The sequence below is a fragment of the Dermacentor albipictus genome, unplaced genomic scaffold (assembly GCF_038994185.2).
Source record: "Dermacentor albipictus isolate Rhodes 1998 colony unplaced genomic scaffold, USDA_Dalb.pri_finalv2 scaffold_87, whole genome shotgun sequence".
In the NCBI taxonomy this organism is placed as follows: domain Eukaryota; kingdom Metazoa; phylum Arthropoda; class Arachnida; order Ixodida; family Ixodidae; genus Dermacentor; species Dermacentor albipictus.
Window position 1 is genome coordinate 257,315 of NW_027225641.1, and position 17,684 is coordinate 274,998.

The 17,684-nt window shown below is 49.1% G+C and overlaps 1 protein-coding gene across 1 annotated transcript in view; it reads right to left on the bottom strand.

Annotated features, from left to right (window-relative positions):
- LOC135919047 (uncharacterized) overlaps positions 1 to 17,684 on the bottom strand; it is a 54,837-nt gene that overhangs the window by 26,537 nt on the left and 10,616 nt on the right. The window contains exon 2 of the mRNA XM_070530349.1: positions 1,085 to 1,349. The gene's annotated coding sequence lies outside the window, so the exon portion shown is untranslated. The remainder of the gene's footprint in view (positions 1 to 1,084; positions 1,350 to 17,684) is intronic.

Sequence of the window (17,684 nt, forward strand, 5' to 3'; positions counted from 1 at the left end):
GATCTTCTAAAGTAGTGGTGCACAGTGATGAAAACGTACGGAGCACTGTAGTGGCTGTGACGACACTAAGAGAAAGGGCAGCTATGACAAACATATCACGTAGGTTATGCTTAACAAAGACCACCAGGTGTACTAGTGTAAGAAGATTGGGCCAGACTGTTTTCTTTTTTTCTGTTTACTCCTAAACACAACTTTGTTCAAGTTCATTTCTGAGCAACAGCTTTTGCAAAACTAAAGTGACCACTAAAATTCTGTAGCAGTATTGAGAAAATGCTGTTGCATCACAAAGGCACTCGAAGGCATTTCACAGAGGCAAAAGAAATTAAATATTTGGACCAGCAAGCGCGTTCGCGACATTCATTTCAAACAAAAATCAATTTGCAAGGAACTTGTGAAACAAGTACTAGCAGCGAACTTAAAAGTATATCATTGGAATACTTACTACTACCAGCTGGAAGCGGCATTACAATAACACCAACAGACGCGGAAAAGCAACTTAATAAAGTACAAGTTATTCACAAGCGTCGGCGAACAGTACAGTGATGCTGACACTTATTAGTTAATAATTGAATTCAGTTAAGGCCAATTTAGTAACATGCAAAACTATGATAAAGAATTAAAGTATAGTTGGCAATTTGGCCTTCACAGACTGCTAGAATCGTACGGTACATAAAAGTAATATGAGAGCAGGTAGCGTTTCTTTAGACAAGCACGCAGGTGCAACGTTGTCGAGATCCACGGCCATGTATTTCATGCATGCACACGTGCTGGCATAAGAACAGTTGCGTGTGCAAACAATAAATTGTGAATGTTATACTTAATGCACACGGGCCACTTTCGGCCCCGATTGGGCTCGATAGCGATCGAAAGTGCCCGTGTCACACCCGCATTACGAATGACATGCGTCGCCGGCTAGATCAACAATACTGGCACGTGCAAGGAACACGACATTACACACGTCGGTTCGCGACGGCAACTTAGCGAAAATCTACGCTTCACATACATCCAGCCGGCAAGAAATGTGGTTGACCATATCCGCAACAGAAAACCATCAAGAGAGGTGAAAATTTTGCAGGGCACTCACCTGCGACAACAAAGGCTGGGTAGTATCCTTGAACGTCACCGTCCTCGCTCCGCCAGAACGCCTGGACGGTTTCGCCTTTATCGAAATCTTCTTCGGATTTCGGAGAAAACATTTTGATGAGGCTGGTGGGCAAAATAGCCCGATATCCGTCGTGGTATTTCACGTATGTACGCCAGCATCGTTGCTCCTTGTGGCTCAACCGTGCTGTGCCAACCGCACAGTGTTGCCAGGTCGGACAACGTGGAGTAGCCCAAAGCTAGAGAAACTGTAGCCCAAATGTAGCCAAACACAAAAAAGAGCAAAACAAATTTGTAGCCAAATATAGCCATTGTTATTTTCAGTTTTATCTGTACATACATTTTCGCATTCGACTACGGTAATCGCTTTTTGTACAACCCATCGTAAAAAAATGTCCGTGATGCCGTGATGGTCGACCCTTGACATCTACAACAGCTAAACATCTTGAAGGGGCAGCGCAATATGATGAAGACAGAAGGCAGGAACACACAGGACAGCGCTGATCTCACAACTAACTTCATTCGAAGGCATTCACAAACTTATGTACACAACCCATAGCCACGTGCTCTCCCATCAATGACGTCATTAACAGTGCACAGGGAAAAAACGTAAAACCCTGTAATCTAATGTTGCACTATGAGGCGGCTTGAAAATTCATATTCACTGTCATGCAAATTTAACGATGGCTTGCTTACGCAACGCGACCCTTTTTTCCTGATATATTAGACCTCCATAATCTCCCTCGTGGTCTCCCTCGATGTTGAATGGAAGCACGAACAAAAAACTTGGAGGACGCTTGGAGGACAACTGGTCAGAAAGTGTTGTGGGACGTTGATGGAAATGAAGTGATCATGATTTATGGCGATAGAAACAGGCACGCTGTTCGGGATTGAAGTAGGGATTATAATTTAAAATTGGCAAAGTATATCTCAAAGACCAGTGAGTGGCGAGGCCTGGCAATGAAATGTTGGTACTTCGAATGTAGTCTATGCGATTACTGTAAGTAAGTCGGCTGTTATTTAATACAACATAATTATTGCTTAAAATTGCAGTTGCTATGGTATTAGGGACTTGCGCTTTATTCTATGCTTTTTTCGGAAATCAAAAGCGGACGCATGGCTACGGCAACACGCTGAACTGCGTATCACGCGTCAAATAGTCGTTTCGTTTTCAATCCGATTGGTTTCGCTTTGACTGTTTGAATGCCAAAGCAGTTGAGCAGGAAGCAATGAAAACACGTAGCTATTACCGCAAAAGTACTTAAGACTTCGGAAAACATGAATCGCAGGAACGTCGAATTGTTAGGCAAAGTACTTTGTCGCACTTACGGCCGCACTTGTCGTCTGCCTCCCCTTAATGCCGGCGTATAATCACTATCGCGCTCACCTACCACCGCTGCCAACAAGCTGCCAGTGAAAGACTACATCGTCACTGCAGACAAAAAAATTCTGATAAAAAAATGTTCCACGGCGTTTTCCGCGTTACCACTTCATGATTACACACTCTGACCAGCAAACTTTTCATTGCATTAAAAAATAGGTACCATAAAAATTGGCTCTCAGCTCTTTAATATTCACATTTAAGAGTGGAATGTGATAGCATTCAAAGATCCCTGACTGCTTCTCACCCTTCCCAGCAACTGCAGCGTATGCAACCATAATGTTTACCTGCAAACGCTGGAGGCGAGCAATATGCATGAAGGCGAGATTTATGGTTCTTTTTTTTTCATTCCACTCGCATGGCAGGCGCCGCCGATGCTGCGGAGGCGAGTGCCATCTGTATGGTGTTGCATAGAACCGAGCGGGGCGCGCCGGTCCTACTTGGCAGTAACCGCTTGTCTTCGTTTTTTTCCTGTGTCCCACGTCATGATTCGCGCTGCACCACTCAGTCTCATGGAAAACCAACTAGCCCAAACCATCGCCCCCCTACTAAGATGTCGAATAGCAGCTAGAAAAGGGGTTGTGTTCGAGGTTCCGCGTAACAAACATAGTTTTCTCGTATAATCAAATTACAATTCAACGCTACCATGTCTATAGAGTGAGTGTAAGTCGTATTTCACGAATTTTCTGCCGCGTTTTACTTTGAGAAAGTCAGTTACTTTAGTAATGCATATGCGCCAGCCGAAGGGCCTACGTGGTTCGGGATAATTTTTTCACACAGCAACGGCGTCGACGCCGGATCTTCTGCGACACGGGGCCCTTAACGCCTGTTGCATTAAAGTTCATTTCACACGCAAAGGAAAATGGCAGTAAAAAGCTTACCGTGTTAAACGCGGACTAGGTCAGAAACTGAGCCTAGCGCCATACTTCAACCAGACACCTTCGCCTTGGACACACTGGAGCGTGTCATTTACCCAGGCTTCCATTCTTTCATGTCGGCGCCACGATGGCACAACAATATTGCTCTCTGTTTCTCAGCATAGCCATGTTAGTACAGTGCACTGTGAAACACCCTCCACTCCCAGGCTCATCCCGATGCCCGGTGATTGGGTGTCGGCATAAGGGGAAGATGAGACAACATTGCTGGAGTAAATGCTAGCATGGTGAAGCGCGGTGTAAATTTAAGTTGGCTAAGGATAAAATCATCGGCTCAAAGAATGATGCACTGAGGGAGAGGGGGCTTTTCGCGCACACACGCACAGCCACGCTGCTGGCTCAGCCAGCTAAAACATAGCCTTCAAGTTTTGTTTCTACTCTATGAGAGTTACCTCTGGAGCGTGGATTAAGGATCCACTCACAGCCTAAACAAAGCCAAGTCACAGATTTTCAGTAGCCCAAATATAGCCACGTAGCCAACTCACCGAAGTCGACGCCAAAATTTCTTTTTCTGTAGCCCAATTTGGCTCTATATAGCCAAACCTGGCAACACTGCAACCGCAGTGACCTCGGATTGGTTCGGCTACGTTCGGCTACAGCACCACGTTACAACCGGCTTCGTCATGGCGTATGGACGAAAGAAAACAGTTCCGTGGCGAGAAAGTGCCTTCAAGAAGAAAGTTCGCTTGCCGATCTTCAACGAGTAGCAAAGTCATCAATTCATTTTTTTTAGAGCGCAGCTCTTTGGCGTCCGTTCCTGGGTTTCGCGTCGTCGTCGGCGTCGTCGGCGTCGGCCTCGTAACCAGCTCGCCTCCGCCGCCGCGCTCCGCCGCCGCGCATGCGCCGCTGCTCCGCCGCCGCGCATGCGCGCTGTCGGCTCTCCGGGCGAGGGAGGGTGATGGAAGGGAGGAGGAGAGACTGTGGAGGAGGGCTGGCTACACAAATGGCTTTTTGGCGTCCGTTCCTGGGTTTCGCGTTGTCGTCGGCCTGATAACCAGCTCCGCCCTCCTTTCATCCCCCCAGCGCTAGCAGCGACCGACTGATACCGCTTTCGTGAGTCCGCTACCGCACTCACGAAAGACGTCGTGCACTTCCTGCAACTCGCATTAACCGTCCATCGATCCACACCGATGTTAGTAGTGGGGGACTTTAATGTTGACATAAAGACAAACAGCAATTTCCTAACACTTATGCGGGAGAACATCCCGTTCCTCTCGCTCGTAACGCGTCCCACGGCTGTGACAACCTCGCGAGGCACTTGTATAGATCTCGTCTTTGAGAATCAAGCATTGGTGTACCAAGTCGAACATATATCAGTCTATTTCTCCGACCACAAAGCTTCCTTCATGACTGTCAAGAACTGTTAATGGAGTCTTTGTTAAAGGAATACGTGTGAAAAATAAAAAAAAAAATTCTGTGATAGCGCATACATGTGTTGCTCGATTTCTTTGCCTCAATCTATCGAAAAGGTGAAACAGCTTATTTGCTGCGCTCAAATTTCGCATTAGGAAGTAACGTAATCGTCGGTAATTTTTTTTTGTCTGCGACCGAAATTTAGGTGACACAGGCTACATATTGTCTACAGACATAATTTTTAAGCGAAATGTATATATGGTGGTGCCGTACAAATGTTGAGTATTGTAACGAATTGCAGGTATGTTAACATAGCCGCAAAACATTATCAAAGTGTAGCAAGCATTGACTAAAGTGCGCGCTTAGACGAGTGTTATGCATAAACAAACGTGACCAAGAATTCCGCAGCGTCTTCCTTCGTGGGTTTTTATTCGGAAAGCGACCGCGTTTACGTTTTGCCGAATGAAATAAATAAACGCCCGTTAACAGCTGGAATCTTTGCACTCAGTTTGTTTTCTGGTGTTTTAGTGAGCTGTTACATTTTAATTAATGTCTTGGTACAGTTATGTCAGTTTGTGTGTGCATATATATATATATATAGTGGCGAATAATTCTTGCCCCCGATATGCGCTGTGCCTCTTCCGTCGAGAAAGTCATCGTAAAGAAAGTCATCGTAGGCCATTGTTGTTAATTAGCACAACGTGAAACCGCGCACATACACGCCCAAAGAACCATTCTTCAATTGCTCCAACACTGCCAGCTGCTGCACAGTATATTTGCTCATTCCTGAGTTGCTTGTTAGTTGCAAATAAGTACGGTTCAATTGCTGCACTGTCATTTTCTTCTTTTGCGTTTTCTTTCGCTGGTAAAACCATTTTAATTTGAGACTCTGTATCGGGTTCTTGTATGTGTCGATTTCGGTGTATCGTCCAAGAATTCGTTCGATGTAAGCGCGAGATGAGAGCGGTGCGTGCTATACTTTTTGCTTTCCGCTTCACATAAGTTATTTCGATTCCTTTGTAATTTTTTGCTGCCATCGCTCGAGTTAGTTTCGGCCATTCCTTTTGAGCACAGGTGAAAATGCCTTGTTATAGCGCCGCGGGCTGAGTCAGTCCCTGTGAACACACATTCAAGTTCAAGAGCGGTTGAAAACAACATATACATTGGTAAATATATCGCGCAATGTCACGCAGTGAGCCTTCACCAAGCTGTGGCCGTTCGACGCATTAACCAATTTAAACACACAGCAAGCTATCCAAAAGTTTGCACCCTTGCAGCCAGCGAACAGACCCACAATCCTTCTGAATGGTACGAGAACTTCTGTTAATAGCTTGGCTGTCTTTGGTGTATCAATTGCTCAGACTGGCACACATCGGCGAGGTACCTTTTTCACCTTGTCTATCCTCCATTCACGGGGGCTCTGTCTTGAGGCGGAAGCTCTCTTGCAGAAGGTGTGCAAATGCCCTGACTAGCAGCTGTGATAGATGCTAAAGCCATGCAGCACACTGCTTCACAGCATTACTTCCAACTCACGTACTTGTCTGTCTCATTCTCCAATGTTCCTTTACTTCACACTACCAGTCTCCACAGTAACATGACATACCAAGCAGTTCAATCTGCTACCCTTCTCTATGTTAAACATTTTAAGGTGTATCTGCACTTGGTTCCATATGTATACATGGCAACAGGAATGAAAAAAAAAAAGATTAATATAGCTGTCGCTCTTCAATAGGCATGTTTTGTGCGGTAACTGGGTCACATTCTTTCGGTTTGGTCCGAAAGTCAAATGTGAAAAAAAGAATACATTTCATTGGGAGCGGAAATTACTTTGATTTATTTTTAATTATTAACTGTAGGAATTTTCTAATGGTACAGTTGCCTGGGCCATCAGAAACAATGTCTCGGAAGACATTACATATGTTGAAGCCATTTAGACGGCAGGCACTAGCTCGAAATAAATCTTGCTGGCAGTTATTCCGCATTGGTTGGCTTCGTGGCCATCTCATTAATGCCAACGTATCTGTGGGGTGAATTTGTTTCCAGAATATTTCACCGTAGCCGATAGGCGCTCTTTATACATTGATACCGGCTGAATAGCACTCTGCAACAGCCGCAAACGGCTGGGTTAACGAACAGAGCCCAGTCTCGCGCAAAATAAAGACAAGTGGCCGGGACGACAACTCGCAGTATCCGACATGCTACCCGTGAACGACAGGCGGCAGTGCCCTTCAAGATTGATGGAAGAGCGTTAAAGATCTTCCCACTAAAATAAACGGGGCGAGCAGAACGGCACCCCTCGCCTGCCTCGAGCAATGGGAGATTTAATTTATAAGCACTGTTAGCCGGTATTCTCTGGGGGGCAACATATGGCACATTTTGCCGGCAAATAGACTGCGATGACAGAGCCTAAAGCACTAGTAATAGATTTTCCTGGTGTTAACCTGAAAGCCGGCCTCTGGCAGAAACGGACACGACGAACTAGAGTGGAGCAACGAAGTGACAAAACACTTTCCTCTGGGCACTTATGAACAGCTAGACGACGTAGCAATGAAAGTGCATGACTAGTTCGCAGGCGTAGCGCAAATACAGACCACTCGTACCGTACAGGCCAAGCGCTCGTAGAGTTCTTGTCTCCGTCCCTTAGCGAGCCGCACACGAACAACCTTTCAACTTGCACACCTCTTCTTCATTTGCGGCCGGAGGAGGACCTACCGTCGACGTTCAGTCACCGAGTGTGGAAAGTGTGCTATGCCAGTGAACTGAACTGAACCTACTAGGGTGGAGAACGCGATTTTCAAAACTTGCACGCTTGGGAGGTTTGGGATTCTCCTTTTTGAACAACGAGTCTCAAGCGTTGTTCAAAAAGGAGAATCCCAAGTCTCAAGCGTGAAAGACGACGGGTCGGATGGGCTCCACATCTGCTCCGCACAGAAGCTACATTTTCGGCGAAATCACCTCCGCATCCAGATTCTACGCAATCATCCTGTGCCTGAAGTCAGCCAGAGCACGTCAACACCAAACTTGAGGGTGTAAGTGCTATATTTTGCATTTTACGGCCACATCAAGTTTCGAAGCGGGGCCGCCCCGCTAAACCTACTTCGCTAGTGGCGAGGCCTAGCAAAGGCTTCGGCTGCCGCACCGCTGCAGATGGCGAACGCGCTGCTCAATGCCGACGCCGACAAAGCCCACCAATCGTCTACCGGGGCCCCGGAGGACGAGTACATGGAAATTCGCGAATCCCAAGGACTCCTTCGGGCTGCTGAGGAGAACGAAGAAGACAATGAGCCGTGGATCAATGTTACCAGTCGTGCCCGTCGCCGTCGGCTGCAGACACGCTCGACCACGCCCCAACTTTCCCGAACGCCACCGAAGCCCGTTCTCCGCCACAGCCGACCGGCGATGCGCAAGCCCCGACAACCCCCCCTTCCTGCCGATGATTACAAGTTGGCGGTTCGTCCACGGAACGGCCTGCAGCTCAACAAGGTGAGCCCAGGGAAGTTAGTGGACGCCATCACAAATGAGGCAAAGCTACAAATCGGCTCCACCGGATTCAAAATACGCATCGACGAAGACCAAAACATCCTTGTTCTGAGCACTGCCTGAGAAGCTACGGCCTCGGCACTAAGCAAGATGCAAAAAATTACAATTGATGCAACAACATATGATATTGCATCATACGGAATTTCCCCCGATAACTCTTGCAAAGGGGTAATATACAACATCGATCACGACACCACGCCCGAAATGTTACTTAAACGCATTGAATCTCCCGGATACTTAATAATAATATATGGGGTTTTACGTGCCAAAACCACTTTCTGATTATGCGGCACGCCGTGGTGGGGGACTCCGGAAATTTTGACCTCCTGGGGTTCTTTAACGTGCACCTAAATCGAAGTACACGGGTGTTTTCGCATTTCGCCCCCATCGAAATGCGGCCGCCGTGGCCAGGATTCGATCCCGCGACCTCGTGCTCAGCAGCCTAACACCACAGCCACTGAGCAACCACGGCGGGTATCTCCCGGATACGAGGCACTAACATGTAGAAGACTGGGAAACACAACCACTATGGTGATCACATTCTTGGGAAAAACAGTGCCATATTACATCGAATTTTCCGGCCTTCTTCTGCGGTGCTACCTCTACAAGAGAACCGTGCCACATTGCCGAACCTGCAACGAGACAGGCCACAGAGAGAACGTCTGCCCGCGGCCCCCCACCACACCCAAGTGCAGAGAGTGCGGCACTTCGCTAGCAACGGAGCAGCACGAGTGCCACCCTCGGTGCTCTCTGTGCGGCGGGAATCACCCGACAGCAGCGAAAGCCTGCCCCAACAGGTTCCTGCCGCCCGTCAACCGCAGACCCTGAGAGCAGACTCCTCGTCTCCGAGGCCGCGTGGCGAGCACTCAGCATCACGCAAGTCGCGGTCCCCGAAACGACGCGGAGCTGTCCAGGGGAGGAGCAGTTCCAGGCCGCGTTCCGGTTCCAGGCGTAGGACTTCATCGCGACGACGGACGCCATCCCATGGCAGGACCTCGAGCCGTGGTCGTTCCGCAAGCGGCAGGAGGGGAAGCAAGGGAGCAGCGCAGGTCACGCAGCAGGTGAGCTGGGCACAGGTTGTTTCTCCCAAAGCTCATCCCCCCCCCCTGTTGACGGCACAGACACATGCCCAGATTAGGCGTCTCACTGAAGAAAGCGCAAAACTCAAATCAGAAATCACTAGCGTACACGCAGAATTCGTAGCACTTAAAGATGAATTGCTTGGAAGAAATAGCACTACCCCTACACAAAACACTTCTACCCCACCCCCGGAGAAGCGGAAACGGGAAGAACAGCCAGCTCACACAGTCACTTCAAACCCGACACTGCAACGAGCAACCGCGCAGCCCACTGCACCGCAGGGAGTCATACCCGTCCAATATGCCACTCTCCAGAAGGTAGAAGAGGTAGTAGCAAAACCTATTCAGAGCCTTCAGACATCCCTACAAGCTACCATGCAGCAACAACTCACAGCTATACAACAGTTAGCGGCACAACAACAACAATACGCAACTCAACAACAACACTCTAACACTCAGTTGGCGGAACGCATCATGAGGCTAGAGGAACGCATACTAGCACTGGAAGCTCGTCAGAGCCGGCGCCCCAAGAAAACAGCTCATCAGGCCCTACCAGAATTGCCAGATTCTCTGGGCTCCCCAGAACCCCATCTTGTGCACGCATCACCACCCCTTGATAACCAAGATGGCTCCGCCTCAACATATATGCAGTAAGCGCGGGGGCTCCTCAGGCGAAACCACGGTGTGGCAGTGGAATTGCCGGGGCTACAAGAACAAGTATGGATCACTGATACAATACATCGCTACATCAACAAGACCACCTGAAATCATCGCACTGCAAGAAACGAACACACACGTCCGCCTACCCGGATACGTCACTTATGGCACCGATACAGGCAGCAGCCTTCACACCCTGGTCAGTAAGAAGCTAGTGGCCGTTCAACACCATCTCCAGCAATCCGACCCGCTTGCCATTCTGCTCGAAATTATCCCACAGGCAACAAAGAAGAAGAGTCCCATGTTTGTTCTAAACGTCTACTGTCGGCCGAAAAGTGCGCCATCGGTCCTCAAACTGGTTTTGGAGCAAGCCACGCACGCAGCACGCAACCATCCGCTTCTAATTGTGGGCGACTTTAATGCAGCCCACCCCCTCTGGGGTTATACGTACACCAACCCCAGGGGAAACGTGCTTCACAATGTTATTGAGGATCTGGATCTCACACTCGTCAACGATCCAAAGAATGACCCGAGGCTCGGCACAAGTGTTCAAAGAGACACGAACCCCGACTTAACCCTAACCAGAAATATCCGCCAAGCTTGCTGGACCAATCTGAAGGAGTACCTAGGCAGCGACCATGCGCTGCTAGCCACCACTCTCCATGGGCTCGAATGCGAAGCCAGGATAGGCACGGCTCGCCTCACGGATTGGACCAAGCTGCGGGAGATAAGAGAAGAAAGAGCTGCGAACGAACAGAGCCAACAGCTTCAGTCAATTAAGGAGTGGATCACTCAGCTTCAGAAGGATGTGAAGGCGCACACCAAAGTGCTTGAAACATCCACCACCACTCCAAGCATCGACGCCCGCTTGCTCCACATGTGGGAAGCCCGGCGTAGCCTGCTGAAGCGTTGGAAAAGGCAAAGATTAAATCGCAAGCTCAAGAGGCGATCGAATAGCACTACTCACACAAGATGCTGCGGAATATGCTACCACACTATGCCGAGAGAATTGGCTATCCCTCTGCGACAGCTTGAGAGGAAGACTGAGTACTTCCAAGACGCGGAAATTATTGAGGTATTTAATCAACCCGGTCAGCAGCAAAACGGAATCCCACCACAATATGACCCGAGTAATTCACCAATTTCCTGGAAATGAGGCGGACCTCCTTTTGACTCTCGAAGCCCAGTACTTCCCCACACAGCCACCGGAGCATCTGCCACCCTACACCGGCACCCCTAACGAGCTCCTAGATGAGGACATTCATCTACATGAGGTAACAGCGGCGATAATGGGCTTGAGACGCCACACAGCCCCGGGAATGGACCAAATTACCAATAAGGCACTCGTAAATCTTGACATCCCCTCGCTACTAGAGCTTACCGCTCATCTTAACGAAGTATGGAGGAAAGGAAACCTTCCCGAGGACTGGAAAATAGCCGAGGTTCGTCTGATACCGAAGCCAGGCAAGCCACTAGCCATTGAGAACCTACGACCGATCTCCCTCACTTCGTGTGTAGGAAAGCTCCTAGAGCCCATCGTTCTCAGTCGGTTACAACCATTACTGGAGGACTCGGGGAAACTTCCAACAACGATGATAGGATTCCGTCCACACCTCTCAACTCAAGACATCCTACTTCAGCTGAAAGAGGAGGTGATTGTACCAGCGACACGCAACTCCCCCACGGCTATCCTCGCCTTAGATCTTAAAGGGGCGTTCGATAACGTCAAGCACACAGCAATCTTACAGAGGCTAAACGCGCTGGGTTGTGGGGCCAGGACGTACTCCTATATCAGAGATTTCCTCTCAGATAGAAAAGCCATCCTAAAGGTCGGGGACAAAGCCACAAACCTCTTCCTACTGGGCGGGCGCGGCACACCACAGGGCGCAGTGTTATCTCCTCTCCTTTTCAATATCGCCCTACCGCCGCTCCTCGATAACATCCCAGGGATCCGGCATGGCCTATATGCCGACGACATTACCATCTGGTCGTCCACAGGGTCCATCGGGGAAATGGAGAACCACTTGCAGGAAGCTGCAGACGTGGTGAGCGACTATGCTAAGTCATGCGGGCTCAGCTGCGCCCCCCAAAAGTCGGAGCTACTCCTGGTCTCACCGCGAAAGAAACACACGTGCGACTCGCCCACTATCAACATACAACTCGAGGGACACACCATCATTCCGTCTCAGAGCGTAAAGATATTGGGAATGGTTTTCCAGTCGGATCGCACCAATACAGTATTAATTCAAAAGCTTAAGAATACAACAGCCCAAGTTACGCACATGATCCGGCGAATAACAACCAAGACAAGAGGCATGGGGGAGGCGGACACGCTTCGGCTTGTCCAAGCCTTCGTCGTGTCTCGAATAACTTACGCTATTCCGTACGCACTACTCAACGATACGGAACCCAAGAAAATCAACACAATGATCAGAAAGGCATATAAACAGGCGATGGGTCTGCGAATCAGTACGTCCACAGAACGCCTACTACGACTAGGTGTGCACAAGAAGGCCGAGGAGCTGATCGAGGCACATTTATCCAGTCAGCGAACAAGGCTGGCGATTACGGAAGCAGGGAGGTCCATTCTCTTACGCCTGGGGCTCTCTGCCCCTCTGAGCCATCCGCCGCCTCAGAATGTGAGCTTACCCCATGCCATCCGGAGAAACATCACCGTACGTCCTCTACCTCGCAATATGCACCCAGTGCACCACGCAGAGCGAAGGGAGGCCCGCGCCCTGGCCATACACAAGCGATACGGAACTCTGCCCTCTACAGCCTACACTGACGCGGCTTCTTACTCCAGACGCGCAGCCACAACAGCCACCGTAGTCGTCAACACAGAACATCGGAGCAGCATTTCGCTCACACGAAACAATCCCCTCCAAGCCGAGGAAGCGGCCATAGCCCTCGCGCTCTCCCAAACAGAGGTTGAAGTCATAGTGACCGACTCCCAACAGGCGTGCAGCAACTTTGCTAGCGGCAGAATTCATGCTACTACGCTCCGGATCATCAATCAAAAGCCGCCAACGAGATCAGTCATGATCATCTGGGCGCCAGCTCATCAAGGCATTCCTGGCAACGAGGTCGCCAACCACGTGGCTCGAGATCTGACCCACCGAGCCGACGCCGAGGAATCTGAACCTGAGCGCATGCACCCTCTAGTCTCTTACCAAGACATCACACAACACTACAAGCTAACGTGCAGAACATATGCACCCCCACACAAGTCACTACCTAGAGAGCAGGAGCGATTCCTCCGAGCTCTACAGGTTAATACATTCCCCCACCCAACCAGAAATCACCTCATAGACCCTACAAAATTCTCTCCGCAATGCCGCTTCTGCACAGAGCCCGTATCCCTCAGGCACATAGTAGGGGGTTGCAGAGCGGCACCATTAAATCCTCCGAACCCTTACCCCACTAACGAGCTTTGGGAGAGAGCCTTGGCCAGCTCCGACCTCGAGGATCAGCAACGGCTGATTGCGAGGGCCCAGGACGCGGCCCGAGCTCAAGGCATTCTGGAATGAGGACGCCTCTCCATAGCTGCATTTACCTAATAAAAATGTCTATTCTCTCTCTCTCTCTCTCTCTCTCTCTCTCTCTCAAGCGTTTGTACGCTTGCCATTGGCTGGCGAGCATACGGTTGAGCCATTGACTATTAACCCGCACTATAGTACTTTAAACAAACGCGCGCGGCCGCGCGCAAACTTTTACATTCAGTGGTTTAATTTATCTTATTTAACTGCTGTTAGTAAGGTGTTTGTTTTCTCTTCCCCAGCTTAAACTAACAAGGATGAAAACATGGGACCCTTTTCAGAAGTGCTCTCACTTGTGCGCGCTTTGCCTTAATTCCTTGCCACAGAAAGTTGGCGAGTACACTCTTAGGCAAAGTTACACCCTTCGGCTTGCCCCTTCTGCCTCACAACAATAATCGTTACCTGCCTTGATGCGTTTCCTTTCTTTAACGCTGCGAGCCCGGAACTACGAACGGCACGCGCGTTATCAGAAGGGGCAAGCCATAGGGTGTAACTCTGCCTAAGACTGATATATATATATATATATATATATATATATATATATATATATATATATATATATATATATATATATATATATATATATATATATATATATATATAGTCGCATATTTTTGAAATTGTAGAAGCGCTGCGATACGCTTATCGCACGTAAAGATAATACATGAACGTGCATTTTCTGAAGATAAATCGTTTAAAAGAGATTTGGAGCTCTTAAAGTCCATATTTGTAAACATCGTTCATTATAACAATTAGACTTGACACTTCATGTGTGAAAAAAAGAAGCACTGTGAATAAGTGCTGTTAAAATCAACACCTCAACTGCGTCTCTCGCTTGGTAACAAATGCCAATCTCAAAGGCCATGCTTCTGCTAACTGCAAGAGCCGAAAGCTATTTGAACAAACTCTGTGGACAAGTATACCGAACGTATGGGACCATAAAATCTAATCTCTATGCGAAATTCGAGCTAAGAAAGCCCCGCAAAGTGCAAGAGAGAGCAAAAATTGGCAGTTGCTTAGCTCGGCTATGCCAGGATATACGCAGCGAAAGATAATCCATAGCATGGTTAGCCTTGGTTAATCTTGATTGCAAGTCCAGGTTAGTCTGGTTGTCTAGCTATGTTGCGGCGTTTAGCCAGTCGTTCGGCGCGCTGTTCGTCTGTTTCCTGGGCGATTCGTTTCCTCTTCATCTCGTTCCGATGTTGATGCCAGGTCTCCTCCTGCTTATCAGTATTGTCGCCGTCCATACTGCCGCCTCAACTGTGGTTGCGGCGCACGCGAGCTCTCCTTTTCAATCCTCCGACATGTTATCAGGCATGCGACGCAGCTGGCGAAGCGAGCGGAGGCGAGCGCAACGACGAGGAACGCGGTGTGACGTCATACCAAACTGCTGCGGAACACCTGTGGCGCATGCGCAGTATAGGGAGCGAGAGAGAGAAATATCCGCGGCGAGCGCGCGTTGTGACGTCATGTGCCTCCTCGGAGCACCGCCACGGCGAAATCGCAAGTTCGCGGCCAGTAAAGCTTTCGCTTTAAAGTAACTTTTATTTATGTAGCCGGCAAATTGGTGGCGAGGGCTACCCCGCCTAGGTGGCGGCCAGAAGCCCTTGAGCTCTGGCGGCATCCTCGGCCTGCTGGACGGCCAAAAGTTGGTCTTCGGGGGCCGAGTTGCTCACTGCTTCCGATCCTTAACTTCTCGGCCCTGTGGGAGCGCCCGAGGGCAGTCCCAGATAATGTGATCCAGGTCCGCCCTTTCTTGACAAAATTTGGCCGAATATTGTTCTGGAAGATAGTGCACTGGATTTAGATACGTATAGATTGGTTTGAAGGAGGCGCCATGGCACCGCCTGCTGCTTATTAAGTGATGGGTGTGCGGGTGGAAAACGCACCCTCCCCAATCTGTAATAGATATATCTCCCTGCAGCCAACCATCCGGTCCCCTGTCAGCCGCGGCGCCCCGGTGGCTCGGCTTGCGAGTCCTCGAGCCACGGTGTCGGCCGCCTCGTCGCCGGGGAGGGGAGGTGTGCGCAGGCGCCCAGATGATATGGACAACCCGCTGACCGCGGAAGTTTGCCAGGATTAGTTGTGATTCCGGCGAAAAGCGCCCCTTTGCGTAACTTAAAATTGCGGTTAGAATCGCTGACTATTATCGAGGCCATTGCGAGAGCAATGGCCGATTCCTCAGCCACCTCGGCTCTGAATGCTTTAATAGATCCGCTGACCTTAAGATCACCCTCCGAGTTCACTGCAACGACAGACATATGCTGATCAGTCGTGTGTACACGACTCACCACGTCCACGTACACCACGTCCTGAGAGCGTTAGAATATCCTCCCCCTTTCCTCCCGCCTTTCCCTGTGGTGATCGGGATTCCTGTTTTTGGGTAGCGGTGGGATGATAAGCTGCTTCCTTATGACGTGAGAAATGTCTACTTTAGTGCCATAGTGTGATTCGTATGTGTGTCCTTTTTTCTGCCATTTTAAGAGACAAACCCGTTTTCCGGGCCCCTGCACGTTATTTGAAAGAAGAAAAAAATGTTCACACGGATACCACGTTGTTCTTGCTCAAATTTCACACCAAGACAGCATTTTGTTGTTCGGGTCGTTGAATATGTAACTTTAGGCATGCGTGTGGGCGCGTCATATCTACATTACCAACCTCCACAGAGTAGTAAAAATGTTGAAGGTGACGTCATAACCGCTATGTTTTGAACAATAATTACGTGAGACCCTCTCGATAAACAAGGTAACACATAGGAAGGAAATAAGATGTTTTTTTCTTTCTCCATGAAAGGCACGTAAAAAAATGATGTCTTGCTGCAAAAGTCACGCGAGGACCAAAACTCTCCCGCACGTAGATACAACGCTGTGACACGTGCCTGTATTTTACTAATGTTTAGAGTGTTTGGACCTTTTCTTAACAAGAAAAAAAAAATGAAATGATTCATAAATATTATGTCACCACTCCTTTGACTAGTGTGCACCTTGTTTGCTACCCTACACCGGGGGATATGTCGATCTTACAGGCGTCAAATTATGGTGTACTAGATTAGGGGTAGTGGGCTGTGGGAACTCCGTGGTGAAGCAGTTTTCCCGAAAACGCACAGGCGGCGCAGCTGCGCCTTTCACCTGGGCCCCTTCATGTACGCACACGTGTCGGATGTCTCCTCGCCCGGGTGATAACCACGTGTCAATACGCTCCGCAGCATTTTTTTTTAATCTACAGAAGAGAGAGAAAGAGGGGAAAGAAACAGAGTGACTTCGTTTCCTTTTCTTGCGAGGACACAAGTTTTAAACGATTTCGTTGGTACGTGCGAGTCCAGGCACGCGCCGGTGGCACGACTGGCTTATCGGAACTCGCACAGAAAAGAGGACATTCAGTGCACACGCAGATTTAGTTCTGCAGTGAGCGCTTTATTTACGCGCAAAGAATGGGCTCCAATCCATGCTGTAAAGATGGTTGGACAGCGAAGCTGTAAACGACAACTAGAACAATTACCCATTGCGACGCAGGTTGAAATTATTCATGTGGCGACATTCGCATGCACTTTACCTAGTATGTTTCGACGGCTTGCGACTTGGCTTGCGCCGCTACTTTGCGCACCTATGCAAAGAGTGGACCAGAGAGAAGGGAAATTCGCCGCGCCTCGTATATGCACTGCTCTTCAGGAGTCCTTATTATGCTTACGTGACACAAGACAAATCAGTTGCTAGGTGGGTTCTTCTTTCACGTACGAAAATGTAGTTACGTCACTAAGCTGCCGTCGCCGCGGCAGCTAGCACAACGGCAATGTTTACCGGGAAACGTATACGGAGAGAGCTACGTGCTGCATTGCATGTAGGCGCAGGAGTGCCTTATCATCAATTATGCACGTGGTTCGGATGTTTGTTTTGAGCTTCTTCTTTATTGAAGCGTATGCTGTTCTGTATATGTAGTGACTACATAGAATGCATGCACTGTTCGCTTCACTTTACTGAGTGCTTGTAGCCTCTGCCTTACGGAGGTATAGGCATAGATGATCGTTTTCCGTCGACGTTACACCACGAAGAAATCTTGGGATCCTACAGCTCCGCTGTAAAATCGCACGAGAAGAGTCATG